Source organism: Musa acuminata, chromosome BXJ3-1, assembly GCF_036884655.1.
Source record: "Musa acuminata AAA Group cultivar baxijiao chromosome BXJ3-1, Cavendish_Baxijiao_AAA, whole genome shotgun sequence".
Lineage (NCBI taxonomy): Eukaryota > Viridiplantae > Streptophyta > Magnoliopsida > Zingiberales > Musaceae > Musa > Musa acuminata.
Genome location: NC_088349.1, coordinates 27,377,275 through 27,398,249, shown reverse-complemented (window position 1 = coordinate 27,398,249; position 20,975 = coordinate 27,377,275). Strand labels below are relative to the sequence as shown.

General features: G+C 49.1%; 23 non-coding genes across 23 annotated transcripts; all 23 read right to left on the bottom strand.

The window, feature by feature from the left end:
* Positions 1–96: 96 nt before the first annotated feature.
* Positions 97–215, bottom strand: LOC135630113 (5S ribosomal RNA). Its single transcript, XR_010493639.1, has one exon. It is a non-coding gene; the product is annotated as a 5S ribosomal RNA (ribosomal RNA).
* Positions 216–565: 350 nt separating this feature from the next.
* LOC135630308 (5S ribosomal RNA) lies at positions 566–684 on the bottom strand. The gene has a single exon (XR_010493836.1). It is a non-coding gene; the product is annotated as a 5S ribosomal RNA (ribosomal RNA).
* A 107-nt stretch (positions 685–791) lies between these two features.
* Positions 792–910, bottom strand: LOC135630279 (5S ribosomal RNA). Its single transcript, XR_010493807.1, has one exon. It is a non-coding gene; the product is annotated as a 5S ribosomal RNA (ribosomal RNA).
* A 350-nt stretch (positions 911–1,260) lies between these two features.
* On the bottom strand, positions 1,261–1,379 carry LOC135630568 (5S ribosomal RNA). Its single transcript, XR_010494090.1, has one exon. It is a non-coding gene; the product is annotated as a 5S ribosomal RNA (ribosomal RNA).
* Positions 1,380–1,729: 350 nt separating this feature from the next.
* On the bottom strand, positions 1,730–1,848 carry LOC135630406 (5S ribosomal RNA). Its single transcript, XR_010493929.1, has one exon. It is a non-coding gene; the product is annotated as a 5S ribosomal RNA (ribosomal RNA).
* Positions 1,849–2,198: 350 nt separating this feature from the next.
* On the bottom strand, positions 2,199–2,317 carry LOC135630211 (5S ribosomal RNA). Its single transcript, XR_010493740.1, has one exon. It is a non-coding gene; the product is annotated as a 5S ribosomal RNA (ribosomal RNA).
* Positions 2,318–2,667: 350 nt separating this feature from the next.
* Positions 2,668–2,786, bottom strand: LOC135630333 (5S ribosomal RNA). Its single transcript, XR_010493860.1, has one exon. It is a non-coding gene; the product is annotated as a 5S ribosomal RNA (ribosomal RNA).
* Positions 2,787–3,136: 350 nt separating this feature from the next.
* LOC135630199 (5S ribosomal RNA) lies at positions 3,137–3,255 on the bottom strand. The gene has a single exon (XR_010493728.1). It is a non-coding gene; the product is annotated as a 5S ribosomal RNA (ribosomal RNA).
* Positions 3,256–3,655: 400 nt separating this feature from the next.
* LOC135630198 (5S ribosomal RNA) lies at positions 3,656–3,774 on the bottom strand. Its single transcript, XR_010493727.1, has one exon. It is a non-coding gene; the product is annotated as a 5S ribosomal RNA (ribosomal RNA).
* A 349-nt stretch (positions 3,775–4,123) lies between these two features.
* On the bottom strand, positions 4,124–4,242 carry LOC135630321 (5S ribosomal RNA). The gene has a single exon (XR_010493849.1). It is a non-coding gene; the product is annotated as a 5S ribosomal RNA (ribosomal RNA).
* A 350-nt stretch (positions 4,243–4,592) lies between these two features.
* LOC135630311 (5S ribosomal RNA) lies at positions 4,593–4,711 on the bottom strand. Its single transcript, XR_010493839.1, has one exon. It is a non-coding gene; the product is annotated as a 5S ribosomal RNA (ribosomal RNA).
* Positions 4,712–5,061: 350 nt separating this feature from the next.
* On the bottom strand, positions 5,062–5,180 carry LOC135630147 (5S ribosomal RNA). Its single transcript, XR_010493674.1, has one exon. It is a non-coding gene; the product is annotated as a 5S ribosomal RNA (ribosomal RNA).
* Positions 5,181–5,530: 350 nt separating this feature from the next.
* On the bottom strand, positions 5,531–5,649 carry LOC135630489 (5S ribosomal RNA). The gene has a single exon (XR_010494012.1). It is a non-coding gene; the product is annotated as a 5S ribosomal RNA (ribosomal RNA).
* A 350-nt stretch (positions 5,650–5,999) lies between these two features.
* Positions 6,000–6,118, bottom strand: LOC135630307 (5S ribosomal RNA). Its single transcript, XR_010493835.1, has one exon. It is a non-coding gene; the product is annotated as a 5S ribosomal RNA (ribosomal RNA).
* Positions 6,119–6,225: 107 nt separating this feature from the next.
* Positions 6,226–6,344, bottom strand: LOC135630289 (5S ribosomal RNA). Its single transcript, XR_010493817.1, has one exon. It is a non-coding gene; the product is annotated as a 5S ribosomal RNA (ribosomal RNA).
* Positions 6,345–6,694: 350 nt separating this feature from the next.
* On the bottom strand, positions 6,695–6,813 carry LOC135629922 (5S ribosomal RNA). Its single transcript, XR_010493483.1, has one exon. It is a non-coding gene; the product is annotated as a 5S ribosomal RNA (ribosomal RNA).
* A 350-nt stretch (positions 6,814–7,163) lies between these two features.
* Positions 7,164–7,282, bottom strand: LOC135629896 (5S ribosomal RNA). The gene has a single exon (XR_010493458.1). It is a non-coding gene; the product is annotated as a 5S ribosomal RNA (ribosomal RNA).
* A 350-nt stretch (positions 7,283–7,632) lies between these two features.
* Positions 7,633–7,751, bottom strand: LOC135630306 (5S ribosomal RNA). Its single transcript, XR_010493834.1, has one exon. It is a non-coding gene; the product is annotated as a 5S ribosomal RNA (ribosomal RNA).
* Positions 7,752–7,858: 107 nt separating this feature from the next.
* On the bottom strand, positions 7,859–7,977 carry LOC135630288 (5S ribosomal RNA). The gene has a single exon (XR_010493816.1). It is a non-coding gene; the product is annotated as a 5S ribosomal RNA (ribosomal RNA).
* A 350-nt stretch (positions 7,978–8,327) lies between these two features.
* On the bottom strand, positions 8,328–8,446 carry LOC135630411 (5S ribosomal RNA). The gene has a single exon (XR_010493935.1). It is a non-coding gene; the product is annotated as a 5S ribosomal RNA (ribosomal RNA).
* Positions 8,447–8,796: 350 nt separating this feature from the next.
* Positions 8,797–8,915, bottom strand: LOC135630129 (5S ribosomal RNA). The gene has a single exon (XR_010493656.1). It is a non-coding gene; the product is annotated as a 5S ribosomal RNA (ribosomal RNA).
* A 350-nt stretch (positions 8,916–9,265) lies between these two features.
* LOC135630310 (5S ribosomal RNA) lies at positions 9,266–9,384 on the bottom strand. The gene has a single exon (XR_010493838.1). It is a non-coding gene; the product is annotated as a 5S ribosomal RNA (ribosomal RNA).
* A 9,632-nt stretch (positions 9,385–19,016) lies between these two features.
* LOC135630512 (5S ribosomal RNA) lies at positions 19,017–19,135 on the bottom strand. Its single transcript, XR_010494035.1, has one exon. It is a non-coding gene; the product is annotated as a 5S ribosomal RNA (ribosomal RNA).
* Between the last annotated feature and the right edge of the window lie 1,840 nt (positions 19,136–20,975).

Sequence of the window (20,975 nt, the reverse complement as noted above, 5' to 3'; positions counted from 1 at the left end):
AGATACTGACTGCGTACCAGTCACGGCAAATTCCGTGCCCGAAAACAATCGTCTCGTAGGTCTATGGGAGATGTTTCGAATCTCGGGACGCAAAAAGGAGTGCAACACGAGGACTTCCCGAGGGGTCACCCATCCTAGTACTACTCTCGCCCAAGCACGCTTAACTTCGGAGTTCTGATGGGATCCGGTGCTTTAGTGCTGGTATGATCGCACCGATTTCGGGTGCTTCGTCCCTCGCCTATGTGTACGTCGCGGCCGGCACATCAACGTCCGGAGCCCCTTGCCCGTCACGAAACCGTCGGCGTTTTCTCGAACGATCCCGAAATCCTTATCGCAAGCTCTCTCTGAGCCCTAGCCCGACGACTGCGTATCGGTCACGGCAAGCTCGCGCCGAAACCATCGGCACTTTCTCGAACGATCTCGGAATCGCTATTGCGACCCCAATCCGGAAAGCTCTTTCCGAGCCCCACGATACTGACTGCATAGCAGTCACGGCAAATTCCGTGCCCGAAAACAATCGTCTCGTAGGTCTATGGGAGATGTTTCGAATCTCGGGACGCAAAAAGGAGTGCAACACGAGGACTTCCCGGGGGGTCACCCATCCTAGTACTACTCTAGCCCAAGCACGCTTAACTTCGGAGTTCTGATGGGATCCGGTGCTTTAGTGCTGGTATGATCGCACCGGTTTCGGGTGCTTCGTCCCTCGCCTAAGTGCACGTCGCGGCCGGCACATCAGAAAACAATCGTCTCGGAGGTCTACGGGAGATGTTTCGTATCTCGGGACGCAAAAAAGAGTGCAACACGAGGACTTCCCGGGGGGTCACCCATCCTAGTACTACTCTCGCCCAAGCACGCTTAACTTCGAAGTTCTGATGGGATCCGGTGCTTTAGTGCTGGTATGATCGCACCGGTTTCGGGTGCTTCGTCCCTCGCCTATGTGTACGTCGCGGCCGGCACATCAACGTCCGGAGCCCCTTGCCCGTCACGAAACCGTCGGCGTTTTCTCGAACGATCCCGAAATCCCTATCGCAAGCTCTCTCTGAGCCCTAGCCCGACGACTGCGTATCGGTCACGGCAAGCTCGCGCCGAAACCATCGGCACTTTCTCGAACGATCTCGGAATCGCTATTGCGACCCCAATCCGGAAAGCTTTTTCCGAGCCCCACGATACTGACTGCGTACCTGTCACGGCAAATTCTGTGCCCGAAAACAATCGTCTCGGAGGTCTACGGGAGATGTTTCGTATCTCGGGACGCAAAAAGGATTGCAACACGAGGACTTCCCGGGGGGTCACCCATCCTAGTACTACCCTCGCCCAAGCACGCTTAACTTCGGAGTTCTGATTGGATCCGGTGCTTTAGTGCTGGTATCATCGCACCGATTTCGGGTGCTTCGTCCCTCGCCTAAGTGCACGTCGCGGCCGGCACATCAACTTCCGGAGCCCCTTGCCCGTCACGAAACCGTCGGCGCTTTCTCGAACGATCCCGAAATCCCTATCGCAAGCTCTCTCCGAGCCCTAGCCCGACGACTGCGTATCGGTCACGGCAAGCTCGCGCCGAAACCATCGGCACTTTCTCAAACGATCTCGGAATCGCTATTGCGACCCCAATTCGGAAAGCTCTTTCCGAGCCCCACGATACTGACTGCGTAGCGGTCACGGCAAATTCCGTGCCCGAAAACAATCGTCTCGGAGTTCTACGGGAGATGTTTCGTATCTCGGGACGCAAAAAGGAGTGCAACACGAGGACTTCCCGGGGGGTCACCCATCCTAGTACTACTCTCACCCAAGCACGCTTAACTTCGGAGTTCTGATGGGATCCGGTGCTTTAGTGCTGGTATGATTGCTCCGGTTTCGGGTGCTTCGTCCCTCGCCTATGTGCACGTCGCGGCCGTCACATCAACGTCCGGAGCCCCTTGCCCGTCACGAAACCGTCGGCGCTTTCTCGAACGATCCCGAAACCCCTATCGCAAGCTCTCTCCGAGCCCTAGCTCGACGACTGCGTATCGGTCATGGCAAGCTCGCGCCGAAACCATCGGCACTTTCTCGAACGATCTCGGAATCGCTATTGCGACCCCAATCCGGAAATCTCTTTCCGAGCCCCACGATACTGACTGCTTAGCAGTCACGGCAAATTCCGTGCCCGAAAACAATCGTCTCGGAGGTCTACGGGAGATGTTTCGTATCTCGGGACGCAAAAAGGAGTGCAACACGAGGACTTCCCGGGGGGTCACCCATCCTAGTACTACTCTCGCCCAAGCACGCTTAACTTCGAAGTTCTGATGGGATCCGGTGCTTTAGTGCTGGTATGATCGCACCGGTTTCGAGTGCTTCGTCCCTCGCCTATGTGCACGTCGCGGCCGGCACATCAACGTCCGGAGCCCCTTACCCGTCACGAAACCGTCGGCGCTTTCTCGAACGATCCCGAAATCCCTATCGCAAGCTCTCTCTGAGCCCTAGCCCGACGACTGCGTATCGGTCACGGCAAGCTCGCGCCGAAACCATCGGCACTTTCTCAAACGATCTCGGAATCGCTATTGCGACCCCAATCCGGAAAGCTCTTTCCGAGCCCCAAGATACTGACTGCGTACCAGTCACGGCAAATTCCGTGCCCGAAAACAATCGTCTCGGAGGTCTACGGGAGATGTTTCGTATCTCGGGACGCAAAGAGGAGTGCAACACGAGGACTTCCCGGGGGGTCACCCATCCTAGTACTACTCTCGCCCAAGCACGCTTAACTTCGGAGTTCTGATGGGATCCGGTGCTTTAGTGCTGGTATGATCGCACCGGTTTCGGGTGCTTCGTCCCTCGCCTATGTGTACGTCGCGGCCGGCACATCAACGTCCGGAGCCCCTTGCCCGTCACGAAACCGTCGGCGTTTTCTCGAACGATCCCGAAATCCCTATCGCAAGCTCTCTCTGAGCCCTAGCCCGACGACTGCGTATCGGTCACAGCAAGCTCGCGCCGAAACCATCGGCACTTTCTCGAACGATCTCGGAATCGCTATTGCGACCCCAATCCGGAAAGCTCTTTCCGAGCCCCACGATACTGACAGCGTAGCGGTCACGGCAAATCCCGTGCCCGAAAACAATCGTCTCGGAGGTCTACGGGAGAAGTTTCGTATCTCGGGACGCAAAAAGGAGTGCAACACGAGGACTTCCCGGGGGGTCACCCATCCTAGTACTACTCTCACCCAAGCACGCTTAACTTCGGAGTTCTGATGGGATCCGGTGCTTTAGTGCTGGTATGATCGCACCGGTTTCGGGTGCTTCGTCCCTCGCCTATGTGCACGTCGCGGCCGTCACATCAACGTCCGGAGCCCCTTGCCCGTCACGAAACCGTCGGCGCTTTCTCGAACGATCCCGAAACTCCTATCGCAAGCTCTCTCCGAGCCCTAGCCCGACGACTGCGTATCGGTCACGGCAAACTCGCGCCGAAACCATCGGCACTTTCTCGAATGATCTCGGAATCGCTATTGCTACCCCAATCCGGAAAGCTCTTTCTCGAATGATCTCGGAATCACTATTGCTACCCCAATCCGGAAAGCTCTTTCCGAGCCCCACGATACTGACAGCGTAGCGGTCACGGCAAATCCCGAGCCCGAAAACAATCGTCTCGGAGGTCTACGGGAGAAGTTTCGTATCTCGGGACGCAAAAAGGAGTGCAACACGAGGACTTCCCGGGGGGTCACCCATCCTAGTACTACTCTCACCCAAGCACGCTTAACTTCGGAGTTCTGATGGGATCCGGTGCTTTAGTGCTGGTATGATCGCACCGGTTTCGGGTGCTTCGTCCCTCGCCTATGTGCACGTCGCGGCCGTCACATCAACGTCCGGAGCCCCTTGCCCGTCACGAAACCGTCGGCGCTTTCTCGAACGATCCCGAAACTCCTATCGCAAGCTCTCTCCGAGCCCTAGCTCGACGACTGCGTATCGGTCATGGCAAGCTCGCGCCGAAACCATTGGCACTTCTCGAACGATTTCGGAATCGCTATTGCGACCCCAATCCGGAAATCTCTTTCCGAGCCCCACGATACTGACTGCTTAGCAGTCACGGCAAATTCCGTGCCCGAAAACAATCGTCTCGGAGGTCTACGGGAGATGTTTCGTATCTCGGGACGCAAAAAGGAGTGCAACACGAGGACTTCCCGGGGGGTCACCCATCCTAGTACTACTCTCGCCCAAGCACGCTTAACTTCGGAGTTCTGATGGGATCCGGTGCTTTAGTGCTGGTATGATCGCACCGGTTTCGGGTGCTTCGTCCCTCGCCTATGTGCACGTCGCGGCCGGCACATCAACGTTCGGAGCCCCTTACCCGTCACGAAACCGTCGGCGCTTTCTCGAACGATCCCGAAATCCCTATCGCAAGCTCTCTCTGAGCCCTAGCCCGACGACTGCGTATCGGTCACGGCAAGCTCGCGCCGAAACCATCGGCACTTTCTCAAACGATCTCGGAATCGCTATTGCGACCCCAATCCGGAAAGCTCTTTCCGAGCCCCAAGATACTGACTGCGTACCAGTCACGGCAAATTCCGTGCCCGAAAACAATCGTCTCGGAGGTCTACGGGAGATGTTTCGTATCTCGGGACGCAAAGAGGAGTGCAACACGAGGACTTCCCGGGGGGTCACCCATCCTAGTACTACTCTCGCCTAAGCACGCTTAACTTCGGAGTTCTGATGGGATCCGGTGCTTTAGTGCTGGTATGATCGCACCGATTTCGGGTGCTTCGTCCCTCGCCTATGTGTACGTCGCGGCCGGCACATCAACGTCCGGAGCCCCTTGCCCGTCATGAAACCGTCGGCGTTTTCTCGAACGATCCCGAAATCCCTATCGCAAGCTCTCTCTGAGCCCTAGCCCGACGACTGCGTATCGGTCACGGCAAGCTCGCGCCGAAACCATCGGCACTTTCTCGAACGATCTCGGAATCGCTATTGCGACCCTAATCCGGAAAGCTCTTTCCGAGCCCCACGATACTGACTGCGTACCAGTCACGGCAAATTCCGTGCCCGAAAACAATCGTCTCGGAGGTCTACGGGAGATGTTTCGTATCTCGGGACGCAAAAAGGAGTGCAACACGAGGACTTCCCGGGGGGTCACCCATCCTAGTACTACTCTCGCCCAAGCACGCTTAACTTCGGAGTTCTGATGGGATCCGGTGCTTTAGTGCTGGTATCATCGCACCGATTTCGGGTGCTTCGTCCCTCGCCTAAGTGCACGTCGCGGCCGGCACATCAACGTCCGGAGCCCCTTGCCCGTCACGAAACCGTAGGCGCTTTCTCGAACGATCCCGAAATCCCTATCGCAAGCTCTCTCTGAGCCCTAGCCCGACGACTGCGTATCGGTCACGGCAAGCTCGCGCCGAAACCATCGGCACTTTCTCGAACGATCTCGGATTCGCTATTGCGACCCCAATCCGGAAAGCTCTTTCCGAGCCCCACGATACTGACTGCTTAGCAGTCACGGCAAATTCCGTGCCCGAAAACAATCGTCTCGGAGGTCTACGGGAGATGTTTCGTATCTCGGGACGCAAAAAGGAGTGCAACACGAGGACTTCCCGGGGGGTCACCCATCCTAGTACTACTCTCGTCCAAGCACGCTTAACTTCGGAGTTCTGATAGGATCCGGTGCTTTAGTGCAGGTATGATCGCACCGGTTTCGGGTGCTTCGTCCCTCGCCTAAGTGCACGTCGCGGCCGGCACATCAACGTCCGGAGCCCCTTGCCCGTCACGAAACCGTCGGCGCTTTCTCGAACGATCCTGAAATCCCTATCGCAAGCTCTCTCTGAGCCCTAGCCCGACGACTGCGTATCGGTCACGGCAAGCTCGCACCGAAACCATCGGCACTTTCTTGAACGATCTCGGAATCGCGATTGCGACCCCAATCCGGAAAGCTCTTTCCGAGCCCCACGATACTGACTGCGTAGCAGTCACGGCAAATTCCGTGCCCGAAAACAATCGTCTCGTAGGTCTATGGGAGATGTTTCGAATCTCGGGACGCAAAAAGGAGTGCAACACGAGGACTTCCCGGGGGGTCACCCATCCTAGTACTACTCTAGCCCAAGCACGCTTAACTTCGGAGTTCTGATGGGATCCGGTGCTTTAGTGCTGGTATGATCGCACCGGTTTCGGGTGCTTCGTCCCTCGCCTAAGTGCACGTCGCGGCCGGCATATCAGAAAACAATCGTCTCGGAGGTCTACGGGAGATGTTTCGTATCTCGGGACGCAAAAAAGAGTGCAACACGAGGACTTCTCGGGGGGTCACCCATCCTAGTACTACTCTCGCCCAAGCACGCTTAACTTCGGAGTTCTGATGGGATCCGGTGCTTTAGTGCTGGTATGATCGCAACGGTTTCGGGTGCTTCGTCCCTCGCCAAAGTGCACGTCGCGGCCGGCACATCAACGTCCGGAGCCCCTTGCCCGTCACGAAACCGTCGGCGCTTTCTCGAACGATCCCGAAATCCCTATCGCAAGCTCTCTCCGAGCCCTAGCCCGACGACTGCGCATCGATCACGGCAAGCTCGCGCCGAAACCATCGGCACTTTCTCGAACGATCTCGCAATCGCTATTGCTACCCCAATCCGGAAAGCTCTTTCCGAGCCCCACGATACTGACTGCGTAGCGGTCACGGCAAATCCCGTGCCCGAAAACAATCTTCTCAGAGGTCTACGGGAGATGTTTCTTATCTCGGGACGCAAAAAGGAGTGCAACACGAGGACTTCCCGGGGGGTCACCCATCCTAGTACTACTCTCGCGCAAGCACGCTTAACTTCGGAGTTCTGATTGGATCCGGTGCTTTAGTGCTGGTACGATCGCACCGGTTTCGGGTGCTTCGTCCCTCGCCTATGTGCACGTCGCGGCCGGCGCATCAACGTCCGGAGCCCCTTGCCGGTCACGAAACCGTCGGCGCTTTCTCGAACGATCCCGAAATCCCTATCGCAAGCTCTCTCCGAGCCCTAGGCCGACGACTGCGTATCGGTCACGGCAAGCTCGCGCCGAAACCATCGGCACTTTCTCGAACGATCTCGTAATCGCTATTGCTACCCCAATCCGGAAAGCTCTTTCCGAGCCCCACGATACTGACGGCGTAGCGGTCACGGCAAATCCCGTGCCCGAAAACAATCGTCTCGGAGGTCTACGGGAGATGTTTTATATCTCGGGACGCAAAAAGGAGTGCAACACGAGGACTTCCCGGGGGGTCACCTATCCTAGTACTACTCTCGCGCAAGCACGCTTAACTTCGGAGTTCTGATGGGATCCGGTGCTTTAGTGCTGGTATGATCGCAACGGTTTCGGGTGCTTCGTCCCTCGCCAAAGTGCACGTCGCGGCCGGCACATCAACGTCCGGAGCCCCTTGCCGGTCACGAAACCGTCGGCGCTTTCTCGAACGATCCCGAAATCCCTATCGCAAGCTCTCTCCGAGCCCTAGCCCGACGACTGCGTATCGGTCACGGCATGCTCGCGCCGAAACCATCGGCACTTTCTTGAACGATCTCGGAATCGCGATTGCGACCCCAATCCGGAAAGCTCTTTCCGAGCCCCACGATACTGACTGCGTAGCAGTCACGGCAAATTCCGTGCCCGAAAACAATCGTCTCGTAGGTCTATGGGAGATGTTTCGAATCTCGGGACGCAAAAAGGAGTGCAACACGAGGACTTCCCGGGGGGTCACCCATCCTAGTACTACTCTAGCCCAAGCACGCTTAACTTCGGAGTTCTGATGGGATCCGGTGCTTTAGTGCTGGTATGATCGCACCGGTTTCGGGTGCTTCGTCCCTCGCCTAAGTGCACGTCGCGGCCGGCACATCAGAAAACAATCGTCTCGGAGGTCTACGGGAGATGTTTCGTATCTCGGGACGCAAAAAAGAGTGCAACACGAGGACTTCTCGGGGGGTCACCCATCCTAGTACTACTCTCGCCCAAGCACGCTTAACTTCGGAGTTCTGATGGGATCCGGTGCTTTAGTGCTGGTATGATCGCAACGGTTTCGGGTGCTTCGTCCCTCGCCAAAGTGCACGTCGCGGCCGGCACATCAACGTCCGGAGCCCCTTGCCGGTCACGAAACCGTCGGCGCTTTCTCGAACGATCCCGAAATCCCTATCGCAAGCTCTCTCCGAGCCCTAGCCCGACGACTGCGTATCGGTCACGGCAAGCTCGCGTCGAAACCATCGGCACTTTCTCGAACGATCTCGTAATCGCTATTGCTACCCCAATCCGGAAAGCTCTTTCCGAGCCCCACGATACTGACTGCTTAGCGGTCACGGCAAATCCCGTGCCCGAAAACAATCGTCTCGGAGGTCTACGGGAGATGTTTCATATCTCGGGACGCAAAAAGGAGTGCAACACGAGGACTTCCCGGGGGGTCACCCATCCTAGTACTACTCTCGCGCAAGCACGCTTAACTTCGGAGTTCTGATGGGATCCGGTGCTTTAGTGCTGGTATGATCGCACCGGTTTCGGGTGCTTCTTCCCTCGCCTAAGTGCACGTCGCGGCCGGCACATCAACGTCCGGAGCCCCTTGCCCGTCACGAAACCGTCGGCGCTTTCTCGAACGATCCCGAAATCCCTATCGCAAGCTCTCTCCGAGCCCTAGCCCGACGACTGCGTATCGGTCACGGCATGCTCGCGCCGAAACCATCGGCACTTTCTCGAACGATCTCGGAATCGCTATTGCGACCCCAATTCGGAAAGCTCTTTCCGAGCCCCACGATACTGACTGTGTAGCGGTCACGGCAAATCCCATGCCCGAAAACAATCGTCTCGGAGGTCTACGGGAGATGTTTCGTATCTCGGGACGCAAAAAGGAGTGCAACACGAGGACTTCCCGGGGGGTCACCCATCCTAGTACTACTCTCGCCCAAGCACACTTAACTTCGGAGTTCTGATGGGATCCGGTGCTTTAGTGCTGGTATGATCGCACCGGTTTTTGGTGCTTCGTCCCTCGCCTATGTGCACGTCGCGGCCGGCGCATCAACGTCCGGAGCCCCTTGCTCGTCACGAAATCGTCGGCGCTTTCTCGAACGATCCCGAAATCCCTATCGCAAGCTCTCTCCGAGCCCTAGCCCGACGACTGCGTATCGGTCACGGCAAGCTCGCGCCGAAACCATCGGCACTTTCTCGAACGATCTCGGAATCGCTATTGCTACCCCAATCCGGAAAGCTCTTTCCGAGCCCCACGATACTGACAGCGTAGCGGTCACGGCAAATCCCGTGCCCGAAAACAATCGTCTTGGAGGTCTACGGGAGATGTTTCGTATCTCGGGACGCAAAAAGGAGTGCAACACGAGGACTTCCCGGGGGGTCACCCATCCTAGTACTACTCTCGCCCAAGCACGCTTAACTTCGGAGTTCTGATGGGATCCGGTGCTTTAGTGCTGGTATGATCGCACCGGTTTCGGGTGCTTCGTCCCTCGCCAAAGTGCACGTCGCGGGCAGCACCTATGTTTCATGCAGATGGAAACAGAGGAGAGGTGAGGGGCGTTCGAAGAGGAGAAGAAGAAGAAGAGGAAGAGAAGAGGAAGAGGAAGTAGGAGAAGAGGTTGTGATACCTCTGTTTCCTGCAGAGGAAACAGAGGAGAGGGTGGGTGTGACGTCGGGGAGAAGAAGGGGAGGAAGGAGAAGAAGAGAAGAAGAAGAAAGGAAGGAGAAGGAAGAAGAGAAGGGAAAGGAGGAGCTGCGGCGGTGGCAGCTGCAGCTGGAAGAGATGGTGAGGAAGAAGAGAAGAAGTGGAAGCGGGTGAAGAGGCGGCACCTCTGTTTCCTGCAGGAGGAAACAGAGGAAAGGAGGTGCTGTTCGTCGGGGAGAAGAAGGGGAGGAAGGAGAAGAAGAGAAGAAGAAGAAAGGAATTAGAAGGAAGAGGAGAAGGGAAAGAAGTAGCTGCGGCTGCGGTTGTGGCAGCTGCAGCTGTGGCAGGGAAAGAGGAAGAGGAAGGAAGAAGGGAAGGAGAGGAAGATGAGAAGGGGAAGGAGGGGCTGCAGCTGCGGCGATGGCAGCTGCAGCTGGAAGAGAAGGGGAAGAGAAAGGGAGAAGGGAAAGAGAGGAAGAAGAGAGGAAGAGGAGAAGGGAATGAAGTAGCTGCGGCTGCGGCTGTGGCAGCTGCAGCTGTGGCAGGAAAAGAGGAAGAGGAAGGAAGAAGGGAAGGGGAGGAAGAAGAGAAGGGGCTGCGGCTGCTGCGATGGCAGCTGCAGTTGGAAGAGAAGAAGGAGAGGAAGATGAGCAGGGGAGGAAGTAGAGGCTGTGGCCATGGCTGAGGCTGCGACTGCAGTAGTGCAGCTGGGAAAGAAGAGAAGGAAAGGAAGAAGAAGAGAAAGGAAAAGGGAAGAAGAGAGGAAGAAGAGAAGGAGAGGCAGCTGTGGCAGTGGCAACTGCAGCTGGAATTGTAGGAATGAGAGTAAGAGAGAGTAGGTGACTGTGCCTCGATGTTCGACACGTGGTGTAGTTGCGAAGAAAGGAAGAAAACGGGAGCACAAAACGAAACAGAGAGAGGACACGGAGAAAAAGTAGAAGGATTTGGGCTGGCACCTTCTTTGGATCTTCGGATCGAAATCATTGAAAGGCAAGTTTCCCGCTTGTTTCAATCCTTTCTATTGCAAATTCCTTGTTCGTTTCTCCTATAATTGCTCTGATATGTCTTATTACAAGTTCCCTGATCGTTTCTCCTATAATTGCTCTTATATGTCTTATTGCAAGTATCCTGATCTTTCCTCACTGCCATTTTTATCTCTACATTTGCTTTGATTATGAGGAACTTTGAATTGTTCTAGCCTTGCATTTGTTATATCTCCTGTTTACATGTAACGATTCGAATCTGTGCAACTTTTGAGATTCTGATCTTTTGATACCAAACTGCCTATAAGACTTTGTGGGAACTTTGATTTATTCAAAGCTTATTTCATTGGAAACTAGACTTATATATCTTTCTTTGATATATGGATTGAAAGATCTGAAATCCAAACACCTGCCCAGTTATCTGTTGAATCTGACATTATGAATTCTACCAATAGAGATTTTGTTCTATGACACTTGCTTACCAAATTATTTGTAACTCTCTCTGTTGGACAGTTTAATTCATATGAAGCCTGTCTTATCTGAAAGTATTATCCAATGATTATTTCTGAGTAAATTGGAGCACGATTGATAGTTTGAATCATTTGTTCAATGTGCCTTCTGTATTCTGCCAGAAATCGAGCTTTGGTCGATTTCTCATATTCTGGTTTCATTCCTTTGGAAATTGATATCCTTTAGCCTTCTTATTCAATTGAGCTTTATATTACTACTTTGAATTCTTGTATGCTCTTGTCCTTAAAATTATTGCATTCTTGAAAACTGTTGTGTAACGTTTATACTATATCGTATTGACTCATATAGGCACATGTATATCCTATTGTTCCGCATTTGCTTTCGATATGTGCCTATTCCAGTTTCATTCCTTTGGACATTGAATTCATCAAATCTTCTTATTGAATTGAGTTATTTGTGATTGCTTGGATTCCATATGTGCCCTTGCTTTCAATTCCCTTCAAATCTGAATATACTTGTGAAAGATTATTGCTTACTTCGGATTGACTCGTAAAGGCACATGTAAGCTTCGTTGTTCCGCGTGTGCTTCCGATATATGCTACTTATTGTTGAAACTGCCCTTTTGTACTCTGGTGTGTGGGATTGTCTGGACCTTTGCCAGAAATGGTAAAGGGTATGCGCTGATTTGCCCGCTTTGTGGGGTCCCGCTTTGTGGGATATTCTGGTATGCGCTTATTTGCCCGCTTTGTGGGGTCCCGCTTTGTGGGATATTGCTTAGAGCCTGCGATGCTCTGCCGGCCCCTTTGACTTCACCTAGACGTGGGTGGATGGAGCTCCCAGACTTGGGAGACTTTTGTCAGGTGGTCATTCAGAAATGGATGAATCACATTCTGACTGAGATCCCACTACACCTTCTGTATGTTTGATATGATATCCAGAGCTTTGGTTATGTGTTTCTGTACATGCTTTGGATAAGATTGATATGTTTGCAACGTCAAAGACGACGTTTGAGCTTCTGTACGATATTTGTTTTCGATATGCTCTGAAATGCTTCATTCACTGATGATTTTGCTTCGAAATGTTCCATATGCCGTTGATATGCTTCGGAACATTTTATATGCCATTGATAAGCTCCGATATGTTTCCTTGTTTCTGATATGCTCCAATTACTCTGTGCTCCATTTGCTATGAACTGATATGTTCTGAAATGTCCTATCTGCCATTGATATGTTCCAATTACTCTGTGCTCCATTTGTTATGAACAGATATGTTCTGAAATATCCTATCTGCCATTGATATGCTCCAATTACTCTATGCCCCATTCGTTATGGATCAAATATGTTTTTGAATGACATGATACGTATGATTTGGTATCTATTGAGATGGTATCCTTGAGAATTCTGGTATTCTGCCTTGCATTATGATACCTTACTCGTTTCAAACTGTTCCTTTTGTTCTGAATATGCTTTGTCACTTGCTGAGCCGTTTTTGGCTCACTCCGTTGTTACATAAACCTTTCAGGTCAGCTTGTCACTCTTCGAGATGTTTGATTTGGGCTGAGGCAGTGGATAGCTATTCAGAATTATGGGCAAGTCTTGTTGGTTGTTATGCTATTGTTGTATAAGTATGTTTTATATGTAATGAAATGTCGTCGATGAACCGAAATGGATATACTGTGTCAAAGTGTTAGGAGATCTCTCTTATTTGGAATTTCTGAATGTTAAGCCTAATTTATAATGATATGAACTTGTGGTGAATAGTTGGAGTTCTGATTGTATAAATTATTTAGCTTGTGGATTTATAAATGTTGTTCATGTTTGTCAAGTTGGCTTGGGTTGCCATAAATGTGAATTATCGAGTGATGTGATATATGATTATAAACTGCACAGGTTTTATGGATGTGAATATGAATAGAATGTTTTCAGTGTCCTCAAACGTTAGTTTGGATCCTGGATTGGTCTGTGACGAAAATTTTAAAAATCATGGATATTTTGAGGGGCGTGACAGAGGTGGTATCAAAGCATTGTTTGAGGATTACTGAAATATTTGATATGCTGACGTGCAAAATATATTGAGGTTTAATGAACTATAGTGATTGGTGGAAATTTTCTTTGATGTATTTTAGGAATCTAGGATGATGAGGACATTTGGGTCCTCCTATTTCATTTGATTCTGATTAATTAAGGTGGATAAAAGGGTTGATCGAGGATATTAAATCAGAGTAGCGCAATGGAAGCATGGTGGACCTAATTTCATTGGTGGTAGAAAAATGAATGATGCAAACAGAGAAGATATTTGATGTACAAAATTGTTTTGATGATCAAAAGATTTCTTTTGCCACCTTATATTGGAAGTAGAGGCTGATTATTATTGGCAACAATGAAAAGAATTTTTGGAGATCAGTGACAAGAATGATAAGGACAAGTTTACCAATAAGAATATGATTGGAAATGAATCAGAAAGTAATGACAAGAGGGTCAAGACATTTGGATTTGAAAAGGAAAGTCACCACCAAAGACTTAATCATGTGTGAATTACAAGTTAAATTATGAAACAAGTTTGTGTTTTCGGGTGATTGGAGTCTATTTTGCTTGTAGAAAGTTGGATCATAAAATAAAAGTTTGCCCTTTGAACAAGAAGAAAGAGTCACTGCCTCCTAAATCATCAGCCTATGTCAGAGTGTATGTTATCACTGAATATGATTCTAAGACTTCTGAATTAGTGGTCGAAGGTATTATGTATGTTTATGAAAGAATGCAAATATTTGTTTGAACATGGGTTCTATCTACGATTTGATTCGTAACATGTTGCCTATCACTTGGGTATTCAACCTAGACCATTGTATTATGTGATATATGTAAGTATAATCATTGGAGATTCTTTGATAACGAACTTGAATCTGGTCCTCTTGTCTGATTTTATTGGAGAACTTGAACTTTTTGCTGATTTAGTTCTCCTAAAGATTTGGAGATTTGATATTATACTTGGTATGGATTGGCTATCTTCCTATCATACCAGTATGGATTGGTATATAACCAATGATCACTTTTTGTATATTTGATCAGCCCATCTTTTATTTTGAGAGTATTGGACATTATTTATCTCCTTGCCTAATGTATCCCAGGATGACTTGTTTGGATTACCTGCAAATGTGATTTTGCTTTTGATTTGGTCCTTGGGACAATCCTAAAATCTAAGCTTCTCTACAAAATGATATCATTTGAATAAGCGGAATTAGAAAAACAACTACAAGGATTATTAAATGAGGATTTTATTTGGCTTAATATTTTATCATGAGGTGCTCTGGTGTTAGTTAAAAAGATGGATGGAACATTGAGGCTTTGTATTGATTATGGATAGTTGAATCAGGTGATCATCAAAAACGAGTATTTTCTGAAGTAACGACTTGCTTGATTAATTACTGGGTGCGCAAATATTTTTAGAAATTGATTGAAGGTCGGGTTACCGTCTATTGAGGATCAAGGAGGAGAATATTTCGGTCACTCGTGGATAATTATGTAATTGTATTGTATTGATGAAACTATTTAAGAGTAGGAGGAGGAAATAAAGATATCATAATCCTCATCTTTTCATCGATTGAGCTATGATCAATTTAGAGGACTAAATTTTCTTTTAAGGAGGGGAGAGTGTAATATCCCTCACTTTTAAAAATTATTAATAAAAATTTATTTATAAATCGGAGGATCTATATGTAAATATAGGAATTTGAAGGACTAAACTGTTAAGTTGCAAAAAGAAAAAGATAAAGGAAAACCGAAAATTCGGTTTTATCCCACCGCCTCCCACGCTCTCTGTTTCTCGAACAGAGAGAGAAGCGGTGGGGCGTGGGTCTGTTTCTCGAACAGAGAGAGGAGCGGTGGAGCGTGGGGAGAAGAAGAGAGGAAGAAGAGGGAGAAGGGAAAAAGAAGAAGAAGAAGAGAGGAGAATAGCTGCAGCAAGGCTGCAGCGAGGAGGTGTGTGGCGTTGGGGAGGAAAAGGGAAAGAGGAGAAGAAGAGAAGGAGAAGAAGAGGGAAAAGAGAGGGAAGAGGGAGAGGAGCGAGAGGTGGCAGCAGCTAGGGCTGCAGCACCTCTGTTTCCTGCAGATGGAAACAGAGGAGAGGTGAGGGGCGTTCGAAGAGGAGAAGAAGAAGAAGAGGAAGAGAAGAGGAAGAGGAAGCAGGAGAAGAGGTTGTGATACCTCTGTTTCCTGCAGAGGAAACAGAGGAGAGGGTGGGTGTGACGTCGGGGAGAAGAAGGGGAGGAAGGAGAAGAAGAGAAGAAGAAGAAAGGAAGGAGAAGGAAGAAGAGAAGGGAAAGGAGGAGCTGCGGCGGTGGCAGCTGCAGCTGGAAGAGAAGGAGAGGAAGAGATGGTGAGGAAGAAGAGAAGAAGTGGAAGCGGGTGAAGAGGCGGCACCTCTGTTTCCTGCAGGAGGAAACAGAGGAAAGGAGGTGCTGTTCGTCGGGGAGAAGAAGGGGAGGAAGGAGAAGAAGAGAAGAAGAAGAAAGGAAGGAGAAGGAAGAGGAGAAGGGAAAGAAGTAGCTGCGGCTGCGGTTGTGGCAGCTGCAGCTGTGGCAGGGAAAGAGGAAGAGGAAGGAAGAAGGGAAGGAGAGGAAGATGAGAAGGGGAAGGAGGGGCTGCAGCTGCGGCGATGGCAGCTGCAGCTGGAAGAGAAGGGGAAGAGAAAGGAAGAAGGGAAGGAGAGGAAGAAGAGAGGAAGAGGAGAAGGGAATGAAGTAGCTGCGGCTGCGGCTGTGGCAGCTGCAGCTGTGGCAGGAAAAGAGGAAGAGGAAGGAAGAAGGGAAGGGGAGGAAGAAGAGAAGGGGCTGCGGCTGCTGCGATGGCAGCTGCAGTTGGAAGAGAAGAAGGAGAGGAAGATGAGCAGGGGAGGAAGTAGAGGCTGTGGCCGTGGCTGAGGCTGCGACTGCAGTAGTGCAGCTGGGAAAGAAGAGAAGGAAAGGAAGAAGAAGAGAAAGGAAAAGGGAAGAAGAGAGGAAGAAGAGAAGGAGAGGCAGCTGTGGCAGTGGCAACTGCAGCGGAATGAGAGTAAGAGAGAGTAGGTGACTGTGCCTCGATGTTCGACACGTGATGTAGTTGCGAAGAAAGGAAGAAAACGGGAGCACAAAACGAAACAGAGAGAGGACACGGAGAAAAAGTAGAAGGATTTGGGCTGGCACCTTCTTTGGATCTTCGGATCGAAATCATTGAAAGGCAAGTTTCCCGCTTGTTTCAATCCTTTCTATTGCAAATTCCCTGTTCGTTTCTCCTATAATTGCTCTGATATGTCTTATTACAAGTTCCCTGATCGTTTCTCCTATAATTGCTCTTATATGTCTTATTGCAAGTATCCTGATCTTTCCTCACTGCCATTTTTATCTCTACATTTGCTTTGATTATGAGGAACTTTGAATTGTTCTAGCCTTGCATTTGTTATATCTCCTGTTTACATGTAACGATTCGAATCTGTGTAACTTTTGAGATTCTGATCTTTTGATACCGAACTGCCTATAAGACTTTGTGGGAACTTTGATTTATTCAAAGCTTATTTCATTGGAAACTAGACTTATATATCTTTCTTTGATATATGGATTGAAAGATCTGAAATCCAAACATCTGCCCAGTTATCTGTTGAATCTGACATTATGAATTCTACCAATAGAGATTTTGTTCTATGACACTTGCTTACCAAATTATTTGTAACTCTCTCTGTTGGACAGTTCAATTCATATGAAGCCTGTCTTATCTGAAAGTATTATCCAATGATTATTTCTGAGTAAATTGGAGCACGATTGATAGTTTGAATCATTTGTTCAATGTGCCTTCTGTATTCTGCCAGAAATCGAGCTTTGGTCGATTTCTCATATTCTGGTTTCATTCCTTTGGAAATTGATATCCTTTAGCCTTCTTATTCAATTGAGCTTTATATTACTACTTTGAATTCTTGTATGCTCTTGTCCTTAAAATTATTGCATTCTTGAAAACTGTTGTGTAACGTTTATACTATATCGTATTGACTCATATAGGCACATGTATATCCTATTGTTCCGCATTTGCTTTCGATATGTGCCTATTCCAGTTTCATTCCTTTGGACATTGAATTCATCAAATCTTCTTATTGAATTGAGTTATTTGTGATTGCTTGGATTCCATATGTGCCCTTGCTTTCAATTCCCTTCAAATCTGAATATACTTGTGAAAGATTATTGCTTACTTCGGATTGACTCGTAAAGGCACATGTAAGCTTCGTTGTTCCGCGTGTGCTTCCGATATATGCTACTTATTGTTGAAACTGCCCTTTTGTACTCTGGTGTGTGGGATTGTCTAGACCTTTGCCAGAAATGGTAAAGGGTATGCGCTGATTTGCCCGCTTTGTGGGGTCCCGCTTTGTGGGATATTCTGGTATGCGCTTATTTGCCCGCTTTGTGGGGTCCCGCTTTGTGGGATATTGCTTAGAGCCTGCGATGCTCTGCCGGCCCCTTTGACTTCACCTAGACGTGGGTGGATGGAGCTCCCAGACGTGGGAGACTTTTGTCAGGTGGTCATTCAGAAATGGATGAATCACATTCTGACTGAGATCCCACTACACCTTCTGTATGTTTGATATGATATCCAGAGCTTTGGTTGTGTTTCTGTACATGCTTTGGATAAGATTGATATGTTTGCAACGTCAAAGACGACGTTTGAGCTTCTGTACGATATTTGTTTTCGATATGCTCTGAAATGCTTCATTCACTGATGATTTTGCTTCGAAATGTTCCATATGCCGTTGATATGCTTCGGAACATTTTATATGCCATTGATAAGCTCCGATATGTTTCCTTGTTTCTGATATGCTCCAATTACTCTGTGCTCCATTTGCTATGAACTGATATGTTCTGAAATGTCCTATCTGCCATTGATATGTTCCAATTACTCTGTGCTCCATTTGTTATGAACAGATATGTTCTGAAATATCCTATCTGCCATTGATATGCTCCAATTACTCTATGCCCCATTCGTTATGGATCAAATATGTTTTTGAATGACATGATACGTATGATTTGGTATCTATTGAGATGGTATCCTTGAGAATTCTGGTATTCTGCCTTGCATTATGATACCTTACTCGTTTCAAACTGTTCCTTTTGTTCTGAATATGCTTTGTCACTTGCTGAGCCGTTTTTGGCTCACTCCGTTGTTACATAAACCTTTCAGGTCAGCTTGTCACTCTTCGAGATGTTTGATTTGGGCTGAGGCAGTGGATAGCTATTCAGAATTATGGGCAAGTCTTGTTGGTTGTTATGCTATTGTTGTATAAGTATGTTTTATATGTAATGAAATGTCGTCGATGAACCGAAATGGATATACTGTGTCAAAGTGTTAGGAGATCTCTCTTATTTGGAATTTCTGAATGTTAAGCCTAATTTATAATGATATGAACTTGTGGTGAATAGTTGGAGTTCTGATTGTATAAATTATTTAGCTTGTGGATTTATAAATGTTGTTCATGTTTGTCAATTTGGCTTGGGTTGCCATAAATGTGAATTATCGAGTGATGTGATATATGATTATAAACTGCACAGGTTTTATGGATGTGAATATGAATAGAATGTTTTCAGTGTCCTCAAACGTTAGTTTGGATCCTGGATTGGTCTGTGACGAAAATTTTAAAAATCATGGATATTTTGAGGGGCGTGACATAAGTGCACGTCGCGGCTGGCACATCAAGGTCCGGAGCCCCTTGCCCGTCACGAAACCGTCGGCGCTTTCTCGAACGATCCCGAAATCCCTATCGCAAGCTCTCTCCGAGCCCTAGCCCGACGACTGCGTATCGGTCACGGCAAGCTCGCGCCGAAACCATCGGCACTTTCTCGAACGATCTCGGAATCGCTATTGCGACCCCAATCCGGAAAGCTCTTTCCGAGCCCCACGATACTGACTGCGTAGCGGTCACAGCAAATCACGTGCCCGAAAACAATCGTCTCGGAGGTCTACGGGAGATGTTTCGTATCTCGGGACGCAAAAAGGAGTGCAACACGAGGACTTCCCGGGGGGTCACCCATTCTAGTACTACTCTCGCCCAAGCACGCTTAACTTCGGAGTTCTGATGGGATCCGATGCTTTAGTGCTAGTATGATCGCACCGGTTTTGGGTGCTTCATCCCTCGCCTATGTGCACGTCGCGGCCGGCGCATCCACGTCCGGAGCCCCTTGCCCGTCACGAAACCGTCGGCGCTTTCTCGAACGATCCCGAAATCCCTATCGCAAGCTCTCTCCGAGCCCTAGCTCGACGACTGCGTATCGTGTTGGGAAATCATTGGGGGGCGACATCATATGCGTAGCGGAAGAACAAGAAAACAAAAATCCCCGATTCCCAAAAAGATGTTCATCGTCGTGCGAAGATTGGTGCGCAAAATCCGCAAAAACACAAAACTGCGTATAGAGATTGTGTTACCTAGGGAGATCGTATATCCCTGTTTCCTTGCAGATCCTTAGGAGAGGGTGAAGGAGGTCAAGCGTCCTCCTCTCTAGCGGTGATCCACACAGCAGGGTTGCGACGACGCTCCTCAAAACTCCAGGCCTACTCTGAGGTGGAGAGGGAGAGGAGAATAGGAAGGGCAAGCAAAGACTCTAGCCTATGAGGCTGTGAATCCCTCCTATTTATAGAGATCCCGTGTCAAAACCCTAATGGGTCCTTTCCCTAGTGGGTATTGGATCTGCATCCAATAAGACAAGGGCTCCGTCGGATATCTCATATCCGAACCTCTACTCATCGCAATGCCTACCATATGTGTGTGACCCTCTAGGCCCAATATCGAGCTGGCCGTGAGTCATACCTGTTAGAACTCTTTCTAACTAAGTGAATTATTATCTCTGTAATAATTCACTTGACTCATCGACTACGGAAGTACTAGGCCACTACGCCGTAGTCCCCAGACGATACAGGGGAATCCAATCCATTGGACCTGTCTGTCCTCAGTTACCATGTACCTATAGTCCCTCATCCATCTAATATCCCAGAGACCGTATATCGAGCATGGTGCTGTCAGACCCATACGGTTTCTACTCGAGTCTCGCTCTAATCGGATTCTCCCGGAGAACTCTTTCTCTCTCAACCCGAATGACCCTGGCCAGGGATTTGTCTGAGCAAGAACACATGGGATATTCCTCTCATGATACCAAGAGTGGATGATCCTCTATCGACACTCAATAGCCCTCGTAAGGTCGACTACCACTCCCAATGACCAGCTGTACTAGATCTGGGAACAGCCAAACCTATAAGTCTGGTATCAAAGAGTGGAGCACTCATACAGGACATCCTTGGTGTCTCAAGTCTAAGAACCAGATACACCACTAGGACTACGGAATCGTTGTCTGACAATAAGGCATCATCAACCATCCAGCATTCCGTAAGCGGATCAATCAGTGAACTCATTCTCCAATGAGCACCTGTACTGTATCCCTAGTGTCCCTACACGAGCAGCTATGAGACCAGCTGCATCCATCATATGGACGGGTATACAGCACACCAGTCTATCCGGTTATCACGATGTCCCTCTCGAGTAACCTATGACCGGGATTATTTAGGATATGTGTTTAAAGGTGAATCGATCTCATTATCGTGATCTCATCACGATCCGATTCCCATTGCACAAATCCAAGGACATCACAATATATATGCATTTATGCAATAGTTATAAAGTGATATACGCCAAAATATAATAAGCAAAAAGATTCTGTATCAAGTCACACGTGCCATCACTCACGTGATTGGCTTGCTGGGCACTTATGACTAGCAATCTCCCACTTGACCTAAAGCCAATCACCTATGTGTCTGATCCCCATCAGACCCCTGTGACGCTCAAAGACAATCTGAGACAATGGCTTTGTTAGTGGATCTGCAATGTTATCTTCGGATGGAACTCTTTCCATTGCTACATCTCCTCGGGTCACGATCTCTCTGATAAGGTGGAACCTCCTCAGAA